The sequence below is a fragment of the Meles meles genome, chromosome 12 (genome assembly GCF_922984935.1).
Source record: "Meles meles chromosome 12, mMelMel3.1 paternal haplotype, whole genome shotgun sequence".
In the NCBI taxonomy this organism is placed as follows: domain Eukaryota; kingdom Metazoa; phylum Chordata; class Mammalia; order Carnivora; family Mustelidae; genus Meles; species Meles meles.
This window is the reverse complement of record NC_060077.1, coordinates 19,391,452-19,410,842: the sequence shown is the minus strand read 5'-3', so window position 1 is coordinate 19,410,842 and position 19,391 is coordinate 19,391,452. Positions and strand designations below refer to the sequence as shown.

The 19,391-nt window shown below is 56.5% G+C and overlaps 1 protein-coding gene across 2 annotated transcripts in view; it reads left to right on the top strand.

Annotated features, from left to right (window-relative positions):
- The first annotated feature begins 468 nt into the window (after positions 1-468).
- The window catches only part of RIMBP2 (RIMS binding protein 2), a 208,878-nt gene continuing 189,955 nt past the window's right edge, over positions 469-19,391 (top strand). The window contains exon 1 of one of the 2 annotated variants that reach the window (XM_046025597.1): positions 469-743. The gene's annotated coding sequence lies outside the window, so the exon portion shown is untranslated. Of the gene's footprint in view, positions 744-5,647; positions 5,687-19,391 lie in introns of those variants that run through there. The other variant, XM_046025600.1, reaches the window with a different exon arrangement.

Below are 19,391 nucleotides of genomic sequence, written 5' to 3'. Positions count from 1 at the left end.
CAAAATGGGGTGTTCTATTCTCTTTATGCTGGAGTCTCAGGGGCCAGGAGCTGGGCCAGAGGGTAAACACCCCACAGCTTGCAGTGGTGTAGTTGCACACAGTCCCTGAATTCCTGGTGGCCTTGGGGTGTCTCGGCTTCGTGGGGCCACACGGAGGGCGGCTGCTTCCTTGCTCCAGAGGCCGCGGCCCTGGGCCCGGTTGAGGAGCCCCCGGGTGGTCAGCAGGGGGATGTCGTGCTCTGGATCCACCCGGGGCGGGGAACACCACCAGCCCCCAGCCCTGCCTGGCTCTTCTGTCCCGGTTCTTCTGTCCTGGTTCTTGACCGCAGCTCCCGAGACAGAGCCTGGCAGGGAAGGAGAGCCATCTTGGGGGGTGTGTGTGCGTGTGCGCGCGTGTGTGTGCGCGCGTGTGTGTGCGTGCTGAAACACGGACGTTTCATAGGCTCTGGGTTCTGCTGCATGGCGGCTGGTTCTCTCTCTCCATCTCCTCTCAATCTGCTTGCTGGCCTGTTGGCAGAAAACTCATGAATCATTTCTAGCTGGATCCAAGCAGGGCTGACACCTCTGTGCCCTCCCCCCCTCTCCCTGCCTCTCCTTCCCTCTCTCTCGCCCTCCCTCCCTCCCTCCCCCTCGCCTCCCCTCTCCAAGCCTCCCTCCCGCTCACCCCTGTTTGTAATCTGACACAGTAGACTGCAGTTGTCTGCGCTGAACCTCCCTGAGTCTTGGCACAGCTCGTTCCTAAGGTAGGCTGAGATTTGTTTTTTTCTCCTAAAAATAGCTTCCCGTTTCCCTGCCCCTTCCCGCACCCCGGAGCTGTGGCGCGCCGATGGATGGCCGGGGCGGTAGCTGGAAACTCTTTGCCCGACAAAGTTTATTTCCAGCGGTGGAGGATGCCCTTCAGAATGGGGTCCAGATAGCCCGGCTGCCCGCGAGACGCCTGGTGCAGGGGAGCCCCGGGGAAAGGAGCGATGTTTCCAGACGATTCCGCCTGCCCGGGGTTGATTTTGCAAGCTTGATCCCCACGGATCTGTTTCCAGAGGGCAAAGCTGGCCGAGGTCTTGCTCAGTGCGCAGGTCCCTCACCCCTCCTGCACCCGCCCCCCCAGTGTCGTGGTCTTTGGAAAGCCCCTCGGGGGGAAGTTTGACATCACCCAGGGCAGTACCTTTCCAGCCCGGCTGGAGGGGGTGCGATGGTTTCGGAGGGAGGTTCTGGGGGCTCTGGAAGCCGTCTTCTTGGGGGCTGGGGCTCGAGTGGGGAAGGGGGTGTGGGCCACGAGACACAAGAGTTGGTTGTGTCATTCACAGCTCAGCTCTGATTAGAAATGCATCGAGGGAGGAACCTGCACGTAAAGGATTTGTCAATTCATGTCCCATAGACTGACTTGAATAATTTGTTTGTCAAAACAGATGTTCCCGGCAGAACGTGCATGGTGTGTGTGTGTGTGTGTGTGTGTGTGTGTGTGTGTGTGTGTGTGCGCTCGCGCGTGTGCATGCTGCTGGCTAGGGTAGGCTCTCCCCGTCTTTTCACCTGGAAATGCAGTGTTTACATGGCAGGAAGACCTGCCAGCAGGGAAGTTGGGTTGGGGGGTTGGGAGCAGGGGTGAAGCTTGTTCTCCTGCAGCTCAGGCCTCTGTAGAAGCGGCTTTGCTTCTGTCGCCAGGGAGCCCGTGCTGGCTGTCCCCACTGTGTGGGTTTTGCCACCCCTTATGGGGCCATGGGGAGGGGGTGCTGCTGGGTGTCCCTGCAAGGACTGGGGATAGGGTCTTCCCAGACCCTTGGACTGGGTTTCATTCCTGCAGGTTCTCAGGGCAGTGGGATGAGTGAAGAGGGAGGGCCTTGGGGAGACCTCCCATTCTCCTGCATCTGTCCCTTCCCGGGAGAGACCCCGCCTCATGAATGGGGTGATAGGTGGCCCAGATGGGAGAGACCCAGTGAGAAGGGCCTGGCTCTGAGAACGGAAGAGGAGACAGGAAGAGGAGGCTGGCGGCGTGGAGCCCCTCTCCTTACAGATAGTCTCTGAGCAGGGAGAGGACCGGGTGCCCGGGCAGGGAAGCACAGCAAACTTGCCCCACTGGTAAGGCGAGCATTCCGGGGGTCCTCGGAAAATAGCCACTCCCCACCCCCAGATGCCGGGCCCCTCTGCTTTCTCCCAGCCCCTGCTGGACCCGCCTGGCACTGGCTTCTGCCTGGCCCAGCTTCCTAGCTCAGAATGTCGTGTGGACACTGGTGAGTTCAGGGCTTCCGGGCATGACAGCTGCGTGAAATCCAGCATGGGCAGTGGCGTGGGAGGCCACGGGGTGGGGTGATGGGGCTGCTCTCCAGGTCTGGTGCTGTACCCCGCACAGAGCAGGGCTTGCCAGACGACTGCAAGGAGGGGCTGGCAGCTGCTGCTTGTCACCATCCCTTCAGAGAATGTGACAAACCGGGTCAGGGGAAAGTCGGCTCTGCCCGTGCCACCAGCAGGTTTTCAGACTGCGGGGGCTGCTGCTTCCCCCACGCCGGGAGCCTGTGTCTGGGGTCCCGCAGAGCATGTCTGCGGAGACGGGGACCTGGTCACATCCGAATGACGCGTGTGCACATGCGTGGACAGTTTGCAAAACTTCCCCAGGTAGGGCCAAGTGTAGGCTGTGCAGTGAGGTCCCAGCAACGCGGCAGGAAGGGCAGGGAGCCGCTCAGCTGACCGCCTGCACTGTGACTCCCAGGTCCCTTCATCTTGCTCTGCTTGTGGCTGGTGTGTGGGAGGGGACGGCGTGCTTACGGGGAGGGGGGGCGGGGGAGACAGCACAGAGCCGGAGGCCGCTCCCCAAGCCCCTTTGGCCTTCATGTCAGAGCCCCTCCTCGGCGTTTTTGGAATGAAGGTTGAGATTGAATGAGAGCTGTTGTTCTCAGACATCGTGAGGATGATTCACTGGGTGAAGACACAGGGTCTCTTGCTGAGCAGGCCTGGGGGTGCCCAGTTTGCATTTCTCGCTTGTCCGGACGCCAAGGCTGTGGTCCAGGTACCCGACAGTGGGTTCGAGCCTGGCCGTGGGCACATCAAGCCTCTCTGGGAGGCGACCTCTGTTTTCTAGGCTTGGGTTGAGGGTTATTAGGCGTGACTCTAACAGAGCACCGGCCTCCCACATGGGTCGAGATTCCTAAGTGTTCAAACTTGGCTTGGGCTGTGGAGGCTTTTTTGTGCAGCCACAGTGAGAAGGATTTGACCACTGAGGTTCCCCGGCCTTTCCTGGGGCTGTCTGCTAGAAGACGGAAACTGCTTGGCTCTGGGGTCTGGGAAGGGCTGCACTGGCTGTCCTGGTCTGTGATGGCTGAAGCCATGTTTCATACCAGCTTCTAGAAAATTTCTCATTTCTCTGCTTTCTTTTGAAACAGATAGGCCTACCCCATGACCTGTGTTTCCCCGAGTTCCCTCTGTGCTTATGCTCATTTGGAAAGCTGTCTGGTCTTGTTCGGGCACCTGCCCCAGGTGCTGGGGAGGCAGCCGCCGGCCTTGTTGGGGCTGGTGGCTGCTGGGGTCCAGATGGTTGTCTCGGCCATGCTCCTTGGTCTCCAACATGCTGTCACTGCTGCCTCCTCACTCTTCCCTTCTTGGGTCCTTCTGTCCCTCCCTCTGGCCTGGGCTGCCCACCCTTCTCCCTCCCTCCATCTCTTTCTCTCTCTCTCTCTCCGTGCTTGACTCTTTCTCTCTCATCTACCTCCATCCCACCCCTGTTCCTCCTCTGTCACAGACAGACCCTTCATCATGCTTGATACCGAACCTTAGATTTGCGTATACGGGAACCACATTGCGCTGTTGTACTTGAAGGAGCTCTGATGAATAGGAATCGCAGGTGCCGAGCCCTTGCTCCAATCCCCACCACCTCCATCCGCGTTGCCCGCGTCTCTACGCATATTTCCAGTTGGGGACTGTAGGGGCTGCACGTATCCCATTGTGTCCATGGGCCGCCATGGGCCCGCCGTGCCCCAGCGAGGGCACCAGGTTGGCTGTAAAGCTGTGGTTCACAACCCATGCGGCTGCCCATGTCCTTGTCCCTGTATCCTCTGTGGTCCTATGTGGGAACTGTCCTGGGGTGCGGCTCAGCAGTGGACAGCGGGGTCAGGGGCACGTCCTTCCTGTCACGCCACCTGTTCTAGGGGCCCTCCTTCCCCACATTTGCCAATGCCTGGCGTCTTCCAGCCGTGTGCTCCAGCCCGCAGGTATCCATCCTCCCCCGTGTCCCTGAAGATGGTTGTGAATAGGGTTTAGGAGATGTGCCCACTCCAGACTCCCAACAGTGTGGGAGGCAGTGTGGGGACGGGTGAGTCTCCAGGTGACGGGCTCTTCTCTGGTGTTACAAGGTCTGTGCCTCGCGGTCTGGGGCCGTCTGGCCAGTCTCACAGTGACAAGACTCAAATAAACCCTCACCTTTGGAGGCCACGTTTCCAGGTGCCCAGAACCCCTGAGAATACTAAAGAAGTCATTTTTCTGCAACTTTATACCTGCGCCCCGTAACTCACCCTGTCTATGGGGTGCATCTTTCCTTTACAGACATCCGTATTTATCTTTGAATAGGCCACTGCCATCTACTTGGGTTTGCTGGGTTGGAAGTATTCATGCACGAAGCAGATAGCTGAAAAGTAACCCTTCATTTCAACACTGCCTTCCCACCTTTCCTAGTTGTTCACTGGACCAGGAGCCCCATGACATGGGAGAAGCCAGGGATCCTCTGGACTTTTGAGGGACGAGATGTCTGTTCTTCTTGCTCAGCTGCACGGGCAAGGGGCATATGGGGATCCCAGGGCCTCACGGTCTACCCAGAGTCCAGGCAGCTGGGAGTGGTGTGGCCTGCGGAGAAACAGGCAGAACAGGGGGATCCCGACATTCATTTGAAGTCGTCTTGTTTGCTGAGATTGTGGTTGTCTGTCTTTCCACCCCGGTGAGCACTTGGCATATATTAGGTGGTCAGTGAATACTGTTTTGAAAGAACGAACACAGGAAACAGAATGGTCTGCATGCCATCCAGGCTGGGCTGGGCTCTCTGCCCACTGATTGGGATTGCTGGCCTGGGCTGCGTCTCCTCTCCGCCTTCAGCAAACAATGTGTGGTTATCGGTTACTATGACAGTCCTTCTGTTAGTATTAAGTTCCCAGAAGGCAGTGGCTATAACTTATCTCTGTGCGCCCAGGGACCAAGGCAGTGCATTCATTTATTCAGTCAACAAACATTTGAGTAGCTATTAAATACTAAGTAGCATTTTAGGGGCGAGGCACAGTGTAGGGAATGAGGTAGATGAGGTCCTTGCTGTCATGGAGATGACATTTGTGTGCCTGTGTGGGGCTGGGGGGCCACAAGTAGGCAAATAAATAACAGAATGTAGGCATGACCAACCCGAAGCAGAAGAGGCAGGCGGAGGATTACAGGAGCCTGTTGAGAGATTGTAAGTGGGTGATCCTGGAAGGCCTCCCAGAGGAGGTAACATTGCTGCTGAGCCATGAATGATGAGAGAGATCCAGCTGTGCAGACACCAGGGCAAAAGTCCTGAATATTTGGAAGGAGGAGGTTGCCTTCAAGTCTTCGGTTCTCATCTCTCGCCGAGTGGTGTACTGACTGTGCGGATGGGATGCTCTTAGCGCAGGTGGGGTGACGAGGGACTGCTGCCCAACCTTCCCCTGTGGACCCAGTGCCAGCGGCTGGAAACAGCGAGCAGGTGCACTTCGTCAGCTCCATCTTCAGGGAATTGGGGATGGGGGTCTCTGGTCTGAGTTGCAAAGTCCCCCCCCCCCGCCCCACTACTCACCCCTGCCCCTGCATCCAGCCCAGGGCCTCCAGAAGGAGAACTTGGTGATGCTGCCTTTGGACCTAAGGCCTTTCGAGTGGATCTTGTAGATGTCTAATCCAGCAGATCTGGCGGTGGGACTTTGGGGAGATTCCCTCCGATTAGATGCTCTTGGTGCCAAAACCCAGCATGTTCTCTGCGATGATAATATTTAGAATTGGCGGCTGCCGTTGGTTCAGCAGAGCTGGTTTGCATGGTGCTGTTATGCGTGGTTACTGTTGACTTCCCGCCTCTAAGGGGGAGAAACAGTCCCCATCACCTTGCCACGTTGTTGCCTCGGTAGAGAAGATAGGGCAGCAGATTCGTTGACTTGTTTCTGACCTCTCCCCCCAAGACCCAGGCCTCGGAAGCTGGGTTTGGGCTGCTTCCTGGGGCCCAGGGTCTGTCTGCCCTGGATGCCTGCCAAGTCAGCGGGCACCTGCTGCGGGTGGGAACCGGGCCCCCGGTCCCGCCTGCGAGCCCCCAGCGCACGGCATGGCTTCCCTGCCTCGAGCCCATTGCTCTGTTTTGTTCCATCCCTGGTCGTTGGCGTGGCTGCTTCGCCGTGGCAGGTAGTGAGCCTGCACTGCGGGCAAGCTAGGAAGGGCGAGAAGAGCACAGATGACCAGTGTGCTTGTCCTGTCCCCACGGGCACGTCTTCGATACCAGCAGTTTGTTCCCGATTCTTGTTCCGTCCTTAACTAGCTGGAAGTGTGTTACAAGTTTAACCGTTAACATGAGAGCATTGCCGTTTCTGGTGGGGAACTGCTGACCTTCACTTCGGGGGGCTGTCCCAGTTTACTTAGCCTTCGGGACCATAGGTAGGCTATTGCATTTTTGCTCCATTGTCTCAAATAACGCACGGCCACCATAGCCAGTCTGCTGTTTACTGCATCAAACCTGGGGCTGGCCGTCGGGGGTGGGTGGTCTCAGGCTGCGTTTTGCCGCAGGATTTCCCAGGGTGCAGAGCAGCCATGGGGGGTGGGGCTTGGGCTGGCGGCGGGGTGAATGACGTGTGGACCATCAGCCTCATTTACCCTCTGACCCCTCCTCTCCCTCCTGTATTCTCTGGCCATTGAGTGCGGAGTGCCAGCCTCCCCCCAGATACCCTGGCTTGAGAACTGGGAGTCCTCTTGGGTTTCTTCCTGCCCATCCCCAGCCAAGCAAAGCCAGCCTGCTTGAATGTTTCCAGTGGCTGGCAGGTGGCTGGACTTAGTGAGTATTCCGCAGTGATGCACGAAGGGGACAGGCATACCCCACACCCTCTAAGACGGGCTGGGTTCACCTGTCAGACTTGGGACAATCCCCGAGTCCCCCAGCCCGGGGCATGGTCCCTCCTCTCCCATTCCGGACCATTTCTCAGGCAAGCCTGAATGAAGAGAACTGTTGTAAACTGATCTTCAAGCCTTGAGTATGGTGGTACCGTTTGCTATGGGCTGGGCATTGCTGTAGAACTTGCTTCTTGTGTGTGTAACACGGGGGCTCTAAGACGTGGGCTTTGCTGCTGGTTCAGACCCATTTTACAGATGAGATAGTGGTGTAGAAGAGAGGAAATGGCTCCTCCCAGGTCACACATCTGGGGTGGGATGGGCTGAGTTTTCAGCAGCGGTTGGCCTGGCTCAGAAGTCCACCGGTACCCACAGGGGGAAGCTTGGGGCAGACGAGGAAGAGCATGCAAGCCCATGTGTCCAGAAGGCAGTGACAGGGTTGAGGTCACAGTGAGGAGGAGCTGAGGCAGGACCAGGTCTAGGTAGGAGGAAGAGCCATCAGGAGGTTCCCAGGGGGCAGCAGGCCTACAGGGGGAGGCTGGGTCCCTCTTGCTGTTGGGTGGGGAGTGGGCAGTAGGGCAGGAGCAAACCCAGGAAGCCAGGACAGGCCAGGACGGGGATGGAGTCTCAGCTCAGACTGAGGGGGTAGCATGGCCATCGTGAAGAGGGGTGAGATTCAGGGTGTGAAGGGAAGGAGAGGGCACACATCGGTGGGAACGAGGCTCGGGTACAGCTAGACTGAGTCTGGGAAGCAGTGCTCAGTTGTGGGGAAGGGGACATCAGGGAGGGGAGGGGAGACATGTGCATTAGGGATGGCTCTGTCTGCAGCAGGGGTTCTCTGATCTTTTGCAAAGTACTGAGGTCTTTGGACAAAGTATGGTCTCTCTGTATGTTGGATGACTGTCCAGCCACAGAAAGGAAGAGACACTGATGTCACTGAGCTCTTTTTTTAAAAAAAAGACTTCATTTTATTTGAGACAGAGGGCGAGAAAGAGAGAGAAAGTGAGCGCAAGCTGGGGGAGGGGCAGAGGGAGAGGGAGGAGCAGACTTCACAGGAGCAGGGAGCCTGATGCCCGGTGGGTCCCAGGACCCTGGGATTATGACCTGGGCTGAAGGCAGATGCCTGACTGAGCCAGCCAGGCACCCCTTGACTAAGCCAGCCAGGCGCCCCCTCAGGATCCCATTTTTGAGAGATGTCCAGCGACAGAAGTGGATCAGTGGTCGTCCAGGGCTGGGGAAGTTAGGGGGTGCCGGCATGTAGCTAAAGGGTGGCAGGTTTCCCTCTGAGGTACTGGAAACCTTCTAACCTTGACTGTGGTGATGGTGGTCTGAACCTGGTGGTCGTTGTCCACTTCCAGTGGATAAACTTGCTGATGCGTGGATTCCATCTCAATAAATTCATTTAAAGAATACTGTTCCGCATGCCCCGTCCCAGAACACCTGCTCTAAGAGGCTTGAGTGGGCCCTGAACTCAGGAAATTTTCAGTGGGTCCCAGGGATTATGGTGGCCTATCTCTACCTGCGACAGGCCTGTTTCTTCCTCTCTCCTGCTGGGCAGGGGTGGGCACCCGTTGTTCTCAAGATGGTCCCTGTTCCGGTGGTGGGGGCAGTGCACGAATCCTTTAGGCGTAGACACCTCCCGCCCACACCGGCATCCCCTGGAGGGCGAGGCCCTGACCTGTCCCCGAGCCTTCCAGTCTGGCCTGGAAGACAGGTGCAGGGTTGGGAGAAGTGAGCAGGGCCAGTACACTGACGGGGGCTGCGAGTGGTCCCCACTAGGTCTCTGGCTGCTTCCTTGTCTCCAACTCGGCTCTTCCAGTTCTAGGCTTTTTCTCTAGAGCAGGAAAGTTAAGCTTGTCACTTGAGGACCAATTTAGTCATTTGGTGTTTTCTTGGTCATTTCCGGATTTCACACAGTTAATTTCTGTTCCTTGGGGGGAGCAGGAGGGTGGGGTCAGCTCAGCAGTCAGAGGCAAAGTGGATCGGAAGCAGGCTGATCCAGGACATGCCTTCCGCCTCTGCTAACAGGTCGGAATACGGTCCCGCCCCCCTGGGGACCACTGGGATTTTGGGCGGGATTTTTTAAAAAAGATTTTATTTATTTATTTATTTGACAGAGATCACAAGCAGAGAGAAGGGGAAGCAGGTTCCCTGCCATGCAGAAAGCCCGATGAGGGGCTCGATCCCAGGACCCTGAGATCATGACCTGAGCCAAAGGCAGAGGCTCAACCCACTGAGCCACCCAGGTGCCCCTTTTTGGGGACTTTTTGAATAATTCCCTTGTGGTTTAGTAATAACCTATCGTTGATTAATAATTCCATTAACGATTAGTCTGTCTGGAGTCTGGTAATAGCAGTACTAACGATGGCTAACGTGGACGGCAGCCTCCCCTCCCCAGGTCTAAATGTGTCACGGTGGTCAACTCCTTTAGTTGCAGAATGACACTACAAGGCAGGTGCTGTCCTTCTCCACATCTTGCGGATGGGGGACTGAGACCCAGGGAGGGAGGTGAAGGTCCCCGCTCATGCAGCCAGGGAGTGTCACAGCCCAGATGAGCTGCAATGCTGTGCACCAAGCCCATCCCCCTAACCACTGGGCCCCCCAGCGAGGATGTCCCGTGCTCCCTTCTCTCCATGTTGCACCTGCAGGAGGAGCCTCTCTCCGCGGCCTCCAGTAGGCAGCCCTGGCCAGGCTGCAGGCAGAGTCGAGAGCCAGACTGGCTGTTCTGATCTTGGCTCGGCAGTTTCCTGGCTGTGTGAACAGGGGTGCGTTTCTTAACCTCTCCGTGCCTCCGTTTTCTTACTGGTATAATGGGAAAGCAGTGGCACCTATCTGCTCATCGAGGACGGTTGCTCTGCGTACCGCTGTTCTTGGCCAGCTGGGGAGGCTGACGATGGGTGTCTTGTCGGTGAGGTGATTGAAACGATGGGGAAGCATTCGGCACAGGGCCTGGCATATCGAGGGTTCAGTCTGTGTTCAGTCTCATTACTGTTGTTGTCACTGGACTCCAAACAGACAAGCTGTTGAGATGGTAATGGAATTAGGAGGATGATACCAACAGTCCCAAATAGGACGGGATCCTGACCGCACATGTACTGTGGAGACCTTTCCGTTTGCCTGGTGCCCGGCGGGGGTTTCTCTATGCACTCTGCCTCTGCTCCGCTGACAGCCGGCCCTGCAGATCCTCTCCCGGGCCCTCGCCCAGGCCATATTAGAATGCCTCCCTGTCCCCCGTCTCTGTGCCCGGCAGGTCTGAGGGCCACCTTGTATCCTTGTGACAGGTCACATGCAGTGGGAGGGATGAAGCCGTGGCCGGCTCATGTCCTCCTTTATTAAATGCCCACCTTCGTGTTGACGCGAGCAGCGGCTCCTTTAAAGGCCTGGGACTCCCGGCTCCACTCGGGTCAAAATCAGGCTTTATATTCCAGAGTCACCATTCCAATCTGTCTCAGCAGTCCTGAGCGTGGCTGCCAACTGCACAGGCCCTTTGAAGTTGGTTTTCCTTTCGTCTCCCGGGCAGTGCAGCCCAGATTTTCTGTAGATGCTTCTGCATCTGTTTATTTTTTCTTTCTTCGCAGCAGCACTGCCTAAAATGAGTAGGAAGAGTGCCTGCTGGCAGCGGGGGGGTGGGGGGGGACCGTCTGCTAGAGTGACCTAGTGATGGGTGATAAGCTCAGGGAGGGGAGGCTGGCTCAGGCTTCCCTTTGTGTCGGAGGACGGCCTGGCTGCTGGGGGAGCTGGAGCGCTCCTGAGGACAGGGACAGGGAGCGGGTGCTGGAGCGTGCCTCAAACGCCTGTGCTGATCTTCATCAGCTCCGGCCGTCAGAATCTTGATTTACAGGGGGAACCGGCCGGGTGATACCGGGCCAGGGTCCACAGTGTCCCTGCCCTGCTGCAGCAACCCCCATGATGACTCTGTGGCTCCCCATCATAGAAACACTGGCGGGAGAATGTAACCCTTTTCTCCCCAGGAGGACGGATGCCCCAGGAAGTGTGGATCAGCCCCCCCACCCTCCCACCAGGGCCTGGATTCTGACCTCCATTTGGAATTAACAGGGTGGTCACCTAGTGGGAGGGGCTGCGAGGCTCGTTGCCACCTTGCTCTGGTCCTCACTCCCATCTCCGGCTGGGTGCACACCCGCCCTCCCTTTTCCTGGGTAGCAGTGGCGTCAGGGTGCCTTTCTGCCCTGGTCGTCCGTCCGACGTGACTGCTGAGTTGGTATCTTTCCTCAGTGGGCCCATTTTCCTTTTAGAAGACATGTATGTAGGCTAAAAATAAAAGTTTATAAGATGACCATCACTGAAGTCTTCTTATCCTAGGTGAAGGTCAGAGGGCCTCACTGTTTCTAGCTTCCCTCCCTCCCACTCGCATCTGCCCCTGGTCTGTCCTGAGCCCTGGCTTCTTCTGATGAGAGGGGAGGCTGGGGAGTGAGTGCTAGGAAGGTGTGGGGACACCCTGGCACCCGCCTGCCCAGGCTTCCTCCTGCAGGAGCTTTCGGAGGGGAATGGAAACAAGAGTCATTTTCTTAGTCTCTGAATTATGTTCTTTAACTTGGCCCTGAATATTGATAAAGCCAGCAGTGGAAAGGGCAGGGACAGCCCACACCGTGCATTCCAACAGCAGCCCTCGCTCTCACGCAGTACGGGCTTCGCGGGGATCCTTCTAACCTCCCTGTGGGGCAGGTGGAGGCGGCCGCAGGGGCCCCCAGGTGCTTCCCCGTCCTGATCCTGGGACAGTTGCCTCACAGGACAGAAGAAGAGTGAGCGTCCCCTGTGTGGCAGTCAGTGGGTGAGCTAAATATCTCAGGAAGGGGGGATTTATGAGCCTGGATCGTCTGGGGGCGGTGCGGGGGGTGCCTAACTGTTGCCCCAAGGGAGGGGCAGACGGAGCTTTGAGGTGCACAGGTGCACGGCAGAGGAGGTGACCCCGAGGACAGACCGCAGTGACCAGGCCACAAGCCAAGGGTGCCTGGGGGGCTAGACGGTGCCAGAGTCAGCAAGGATCCTCTCCTCACGCCCAGGATGGCTTGGTTTCAGACTCCTGGCCTCCAGGTCCAGGAGGATGCATTTCTGTGGTTTTAAGCCCCTGAAGGCACCTCCCACAGAAGGCATTTCTCTGATCTCGGCCCTGCAGACAGAGGACTGGGCAGGGAGAGAAGCCCTTAGCCTGAGGGCACGCGGCCAGAAGGCAGCCCCTGGGCTTTGAGCCCCAGCTTGGAAATTATCACCCTCTGCTGGGCTGCACCCTGAGGCCTGTCTGGCGGGCAGCCCCCCTCCAGAAACCGAACTAGGGAGCTGAGCCTAGAGGCAGGTGGGCAGGTTCCTGAGACTTACCCAGGGAATTCTTTGTGCAGCAATGTCAGAGGCTGGAAGGCGCCATGTGGCGGATTTCTCCTGGTCTGAAAACTGCCGTCTGTGGGTGCGTTGGTTTTCTCAAGCGGCGGGCTGGGGCTCAGCTCTCTGAGAGCCCGTGAGAAGGGGCTGGTGTGGTCAGGAGCCTTGAGGGGCTGTTGCCCCTCACTTCCGCCTCGTGGCCCCTCTGGGTCCCCTCCGGCTGTCTTGCTGTCGGAGGAGCATCCATGAGGCCACGAGCTGTGTCCCTCTGACTTGGGGCTCAGTGCAGACGCCGGAGCTCTGGTTGGGGCACTGCTGGGGCTTCAGAGCTGGTGACTTCCCTGGGGGGACGGGGGACAGCTTCCTCCTCGGGGGGGGCGGGGGGGGCAGGTCGCGAGGGGCCCAGGCCTCCGCACTGTGTGAGGGGTCCCTGCGCCATTGGGGCTGATCTCCCTCCCCCATCCAGAGCTCTCTCCCTACCTACCCCCCTCTTGGCAGGTCCCAGGCTGCCTGTCATGGGGTGCTGTTTTATTTTTCCTTCTCCTCCCCTGGGAATCCACTTAAAAACACACATTGAAGTGGCTGAGCCTTATTCAGGATGTGAGCAAACACAGGGAGCCCTGAGCAGGCAGCGGCAGCAGCGGATTGTTTGTGGCAGCCCGGGCCGGGCGGGAGGGGGCAGGTCACGTGGGAGCTAATGCGTCTCAGATCCCGATTACAGGGGGATCGGCCCCCGCCCTGCGCAGCACCTGGCTGCAGACCCCAGGCCAGCTCAGCAGGCCCAGGGCCGCCGTCCCCAAGCCACAGGGACCACGGGGCAGGGCGGGGCTGCAGGAGGGGGTTCTGCGTGGCAAAGGGACCATCCAGTCTGTGCTTTAAAAACAATAATCATTTAAAAACGCCTCTCCTAAAAAAAAAAAATAATAAAAAATAAAAACGCCTCTCCTGTCCCTAGATTCTAAAGTCAATTTTCGACCCCAGTGTTAATGTAATGTTTTCGTTAGTGAATTAAGTATTCTTGAGGGAAGGGTGAGCTGAACATGGCTGGGGCAGTGGGGAGCACCTGTGTGGTGATGACGGCCATTGTTGGCAGGTGATGGGGTGTGACAGGTGAGCGTCGTTCTCCTGGCTGGTGGGCGGGAGTCAGACAGTCTGGCGTATGTGGTGACAGTTTCAGGCTTCTGGGCAGACGATGCCGCCTGTGCCCACCACAGTGACCCAGTGACCCGCAAGCGTTATGGAAGATCCTATTAGAGAGGACTTCCCTGGGCATGAGAAATGCAGCAGGGTTTTACAGACACGAGTGCATTGTGGGAAACCCAGTCTCACCGTCCTGGCCCAGGAACAGGGAAAGCAGGTGACCGTGATGCTCTTCACCCGGAAGGAGCCCGGTCCTGCCCTAGGCTTGTTGAATTGTTTATTTTACTGAATTCCCACAAAGCCCTATTATTTATTCTGATTGTATGGGTGGAGGAAATTGAGGTGCTGAGAAATCAAGTAACTTGTCCAGGTTTGTAGCTGGGGGGGTCCAAGTCCTGATTTAGACCCTCTGATTCCAGAGCCTGCCCTCTTAACCAGTGATCCTTACGGAGCAGAGTAATGGCTGAAAAGAAATCCTCTGCATTCCCATAGAAGGAAGAGAAGGCACACACTCTCTGTCTCTGTCTCACACACACACACACACACACACACACACACACACACACCCCATTCCTACCCGTTTCTGTCACACACATACAGACACACCCCATTCCTACCCGTTTCTGTCACACACACACCCTGTTCCTGCCCATTTCTGTCTCACACACACACACCATCCTACCCATTTGTGTCACACATACACATACACACACATACACCATTCCTACCTGTTTCTGTCTCTCACACACACACACCATTCCTACCCATTTCTGTCTCTCTCACACACATACCCCATTCCTACCCATTTCTGTGACACACACACAATTCCTACCCATTTCTGTCACACATACACACACATACACCATTCCTACCCATTTCTCTCTCACACACACACACACCATTCCTATCCTTTTCTGTCTCTTACACACACACACCCCATTCCTACCCACCCCATTCCTACCCATTTCTGTCACACACACACACCCCATTCCTACCCACCCCATTCCTACCCATTTCTGTCACACACACACCCCATTTCTACCCATTTCTGTGACACGCACACACACTATTCCTACCCATTTCTGTCACACACACACACACCCCAGTCCTACCCATTTCTGTCACACACACACCCCATTTCTACCCATTTCTGTGACACACACACACACCATTCCTACCCATTTTTGTCTCACACACATACACACACACACACACACCCCATTTTTTGCTCCAACTCCAACCTGATTCTGCAGCTGCTTATTTCGTTATTGGTTGTGGTGGGGGCAGTAATTTTGGGATCCACCCAAAAACATTGCAAAGAGCTCCGCTCATTGTAGATTCTGTTTGGCCACATGCTATCTTGCAAATCGTCGTCCATCCTCTTCTCTGGTTATGAAGAGCTGTTGTTTTGGGAACTGGGAGCACGGACCTTCCTTGCACTGGATTATTCTGAAATCAGCTGATGATCGAACAGTGTTGTCTCTGGGCCTGTTGTGGCCTGCATGATCCTTTCTGGGGGTCTTTGCCATCAATACCGTATCTTAGAGCTTCCGACCCCCTTCAAGTATGCGTGTGAGGGTCGAAGGTGCATCTAGCAGGACTGAGGGGTGTCCTTGGCAGGAAATGTCCCTGGCCAGGGGAGGAGATGTGGCAGGACATGGGGCATGCGGCGACAGCTCTGTCCCCTTCTTAGATTATAAACTCACACACTCAGGTGGAACCCATGGAGCTCAAGGATCCATTATTGAAAGATATGCTCTTACTTGGCCCAAAGGTCTTGGAAAAACAAATGGATTCTGCAGCTGCCCAAGTAGAACTGATTTGGGTCCCATTGCTTTAAGGGGCTGGACTTGGCCCCCAAATGTTGTAATATAGAACCTCACACAGTTCTCCCCTCACGGACCTCCCCTTGGGATTTAGGGCACTGAGGGTCGTTGCTTTTAAAGAACAGCCCCTGTGTGATAAATGGCCATCAGGTTTTGTGGTTGACCTAATTTCCCTGAGTGATTCTCCCTCTCAAGCTTGTCATTCTGCCAGGATTAGTGCATGTGTGGGCACACGGATATCTGTGTGTCCGTGCATGTGCATGCTAGTGTGTGCGCACACCTATACACGCGCACCTTGCACGTGCACGTGTGCCGGTGCCTGTGTGCATGTCTGTGTACATGTGTGCCCATGCATGTGTGTGAGTATGTGTGTGTGCCCATGCACGTGTGTGTGCACGCATGTGCATAGGTGTGCCTGCACGCGTGTGCCCATGCATGTGTGCATGCCTGTATGCCATGCATGTGTGCATATCAGTGTGCATATCTGTGTGCCTGTGTATGTGTGCATGCTTGAGTGCACATATCTGTATGTGTGCCCGTGCAGGCATGTGCACATGTGTGTCCATGTATGTGTGCATGTGCACGTGTGCCTGTGTGCACACACCACTCTGACTTTTCCCCAACTGTCTAAATTGTCTTTAAAAAGAAGGTTCCAGGAAGTGCATTAAAAAAACTACGATTCTCATGTGACTTCAAGTGTAAGCTGCCCTCTCGGGGTGGGGGATAAAAAGGCATTATTATGGGAGCATGCTCAGGACCCGAGCCTCTCTGATTGCTGATTATTTCAGGACTGAAGCTGCAAGAACCAGCGGAAATTGAATTTTGAGCTAACTTCGCACTTTTCTTCACATTTTATTCATTCCTTCCTTCTGTCCATCATTCAATCAAATGGCTATGTGACCACTGTTGCCAGAGTATGAACGTCCCGTCACATGGAGCGTCTGGGCTAGAAGGGGAGGCAGAGAAGCGTATTCTGAGAAGTGCTGTGATAAAAATGTGGGGGTGAGTTGGGGCGTCTGGATGGCTCAGTCAGGTTAGCGGCCGACTCTGGGTTTTGGCTCAGGGCGTGATCTCAGGGTCGTGGGATTGAGCCCCGTGTCAGGCTCTGCACTCAGTAGGGAGTCTGCTAGAGATGTCCTCTCTCTTTGCCCCAACCACCACTTGCACACTCTCCCTCCCCCTCTCAAATAAATAAATAAATCTTCTAAAAAATATTGGGGTGAGCTTGAGGGTCACAGGAGATGGCTCTGTGTTCAATCCTGTTTTAGGCACTTGCCCATGGAGTGGCCTTTGCTCTCAGGGCCCTTGTCTATAAAATGGAGACAAGATTAGCCCCTTGTTTATTCTATGTCATTCCATGTCCCCCGTTCTATTCCATCCTGGTCCACTCTGTTCTGCTTTATTTTAACATGGGCATGGAGACCTAACTGAATCCCATCGACCACGCTGTGAAGTTTGGACAAGTCTTTGCTGGAATCCACACGTAGTAGCACTGGGGGTGAGATGGGGAATGGCTGGGCGGGCATCACCGAGGGGAAGGGAGGCCGCCCGGCTGGGGAGTGGGGAAGCAGGAGACCCCCCGCCTGGAAGGAGACTGCCAGAGTCTTGATGAGATGTCCAGTGCCTTTAACAGTTTTTAATTACAATTTAATAAATAAAAGGGAGAACAAAGGCTCATCAAGTCACCATTCACTCTTTCTTGTTCAACACCAGGCATTTGAGAGGCTGGATTACCAACCGGCAGCAGGAGGGGAACGTAGCAGGGGAGGGGGCTGGGCGGCACCTGCAAGCCGGGCCTGGCGGGGACCCCTGCACTCGACTGCAGCAGCCCAGACTGTCCACCTCCCCACCTGCCCCATGAGGCCATCTAATTAAGGCTCCCAGCTGCGGAGGCTACTGGTCTCCTCCTCTATCTGTGCGCAGGGCTGATTCCCATGGCAGGAAGAAGACTATCTTCTCACTGGCATGCCTTTGAGTAGGGACATGGCAGGCTTCATCCTTTTTGCACCTTTACCGACAGCGCATTCCCATGTCCACTTGGCAGCATCTGGTCCTGCCTGCCGAGGCCCCTCCCAGCGCCCTGACCACAGCTCCCACATAGTTCTCTATGTCCACAAGCCCGGGAAACCTTCGTGGGCTCACTGCCACGTTCCCGACGCAGCTGTCACCACCCGCGGGGTGCGGGGGCACAGAGAACAGGGCACCGTTCACACCATGAGGGAGCCTTGATTTCCCAGCTAATATTTACCTAAAAATAATTTCCTGCTACATCTGAACTGGGCGTGCGGGCGCGCTGCTGCTTGCTGAACGGCTTTTCTTCCCTGAGAGCTGGGCGGGCCTGGTTGAGGAGTGGCTTCTCCGGCGAACCGGGCCTGCTGGCCATTCCCCTCTCCTGGCCTCTAGGAAGGGTGCTGGTCCCCGACTTGTCAGCGTGCTGGTCTTTGACTTGTCGGCTCGTGGCCTGCTCTGTGGGGGTTCCAGCCTTGTTCCCTTGACACCTTTGCGGTCTCCCCGGGAAGCCTGCTCAGGTCCCGTGCTTGCGGATGGGAGAGGTTACAGGCTCCTCTTGGTCCTGTAGACTGACTGCAGGGAAACAAGGCCACAGGGGCGCACTGACCCTGGCCTGGAGGCCTGGCGGCTCTCTCTGCTTACACCGCGTCTGACCTACTGAGAGGGGCCAGCAGCTCTTCTGAAGAGCTGGACCATTCCAGAGAGCGGCGGGTGCTGTGAGCACAGACTTGTCTAGGGAGGCAGGGACGGCGGCGGCTTGGTGGGGTCTGGGACACGGGAGGTCTGGGGAGTGGCATCTAGGTAGTGGGAGGGAGCTGCCAGGAGAGCTCCCGAGTATTCTGGAATGTTCCATCTGCCCCTGCTATTGGGAGTGAGTAGTGTGCTGGAAAGAGGGCCAGGAGGTGCGGTGGAGAGAGAGGTATGGGAGGAGGCAGGTGGAGCTCGGCCTTTTTGATCGCCAGGGTGCAGGACGAAGGCCGTGCTGAGATCTGGACAGACTGTGTGTCTGAGGACCCGTCGGCGGGCAGGAGCGGGGGGCTGCTATAGGAGATGTGGCAGGGGGAACGTGCGGCTCAGGGTGGGAGCTGGCTGCTGTCTGCAATAGCAGCAGAGCCTCATGGAAACGAGCCTGTCTTCTCCCGATATCGAATTCCTTCTGCAGCGCGTGTTTCCTTCCCTCCGCGTGAATTATGTGAGAATGTGAGACAGCTGACCGAGCCCGGCCTTTTGGTTTGGGTCTCTGAGCTCCGTCCGCCGCATCTCCTGGCAGTGAAGTTCTAGCATCGCATTTTATTCTGGGTGCGGCATTAAAGCATCCATGGTTGTGTGTCTGGGGCCTGAGCCCTACACACCTGATGACGTTCACCAAAGCGTTGAATGGGTGAATCGCAGGCGGGTGTGAGTTGGTGTGGGCAGAGCACAGTCAGAGCCCTGTTTCCTCTGCCCGTCTGAGATATCCCGTGTTTCTGGAGCATTCTCTTCCTCCCTGGTGACTTGTCAGCCCAACGTCTGGTCACCTGGGAGCCTTAGCAAGTGAAGCAGACGTCCAGTAGAGGGACAGCACAGAACTGCGTGGAACAAAGACAGTAATCATCTTTTCCCACCATTCTCTGTCCCCTTAATTCTCCCTAGTTTATGACAAGCATTGCCCACTGAGATGGGCAGAGACGATGCACGCGTTATTTTAGAACCAGAGAAAGACCCTAATGACATTTCCACTTCCAGAACATTCAGGGAGCAGCCAAGGAGAGAATGCAGCCTCCCTTTCTTCACGAGGATTTCACCCAGAAGCTGGTCTCCAGTCGCAACAGCACCCAGGTTACAAATGCTGCATCGCGGGTGCCTGTGTTTCTTACCTACAGGAGGGCTGGTGCTGGCCCCCTGCGCCTCTCTCCCTGCCGGGGTCCCTCCAGGACCCCCTCCCCTGCACATTTCCACTCCGCCCCTTGTGCTCAGAGCCCATGCTGCCAGCTGGCAGGTGGTGCTTGGGCATGTGGGGGTGTTGGAAGCCATGGTCCG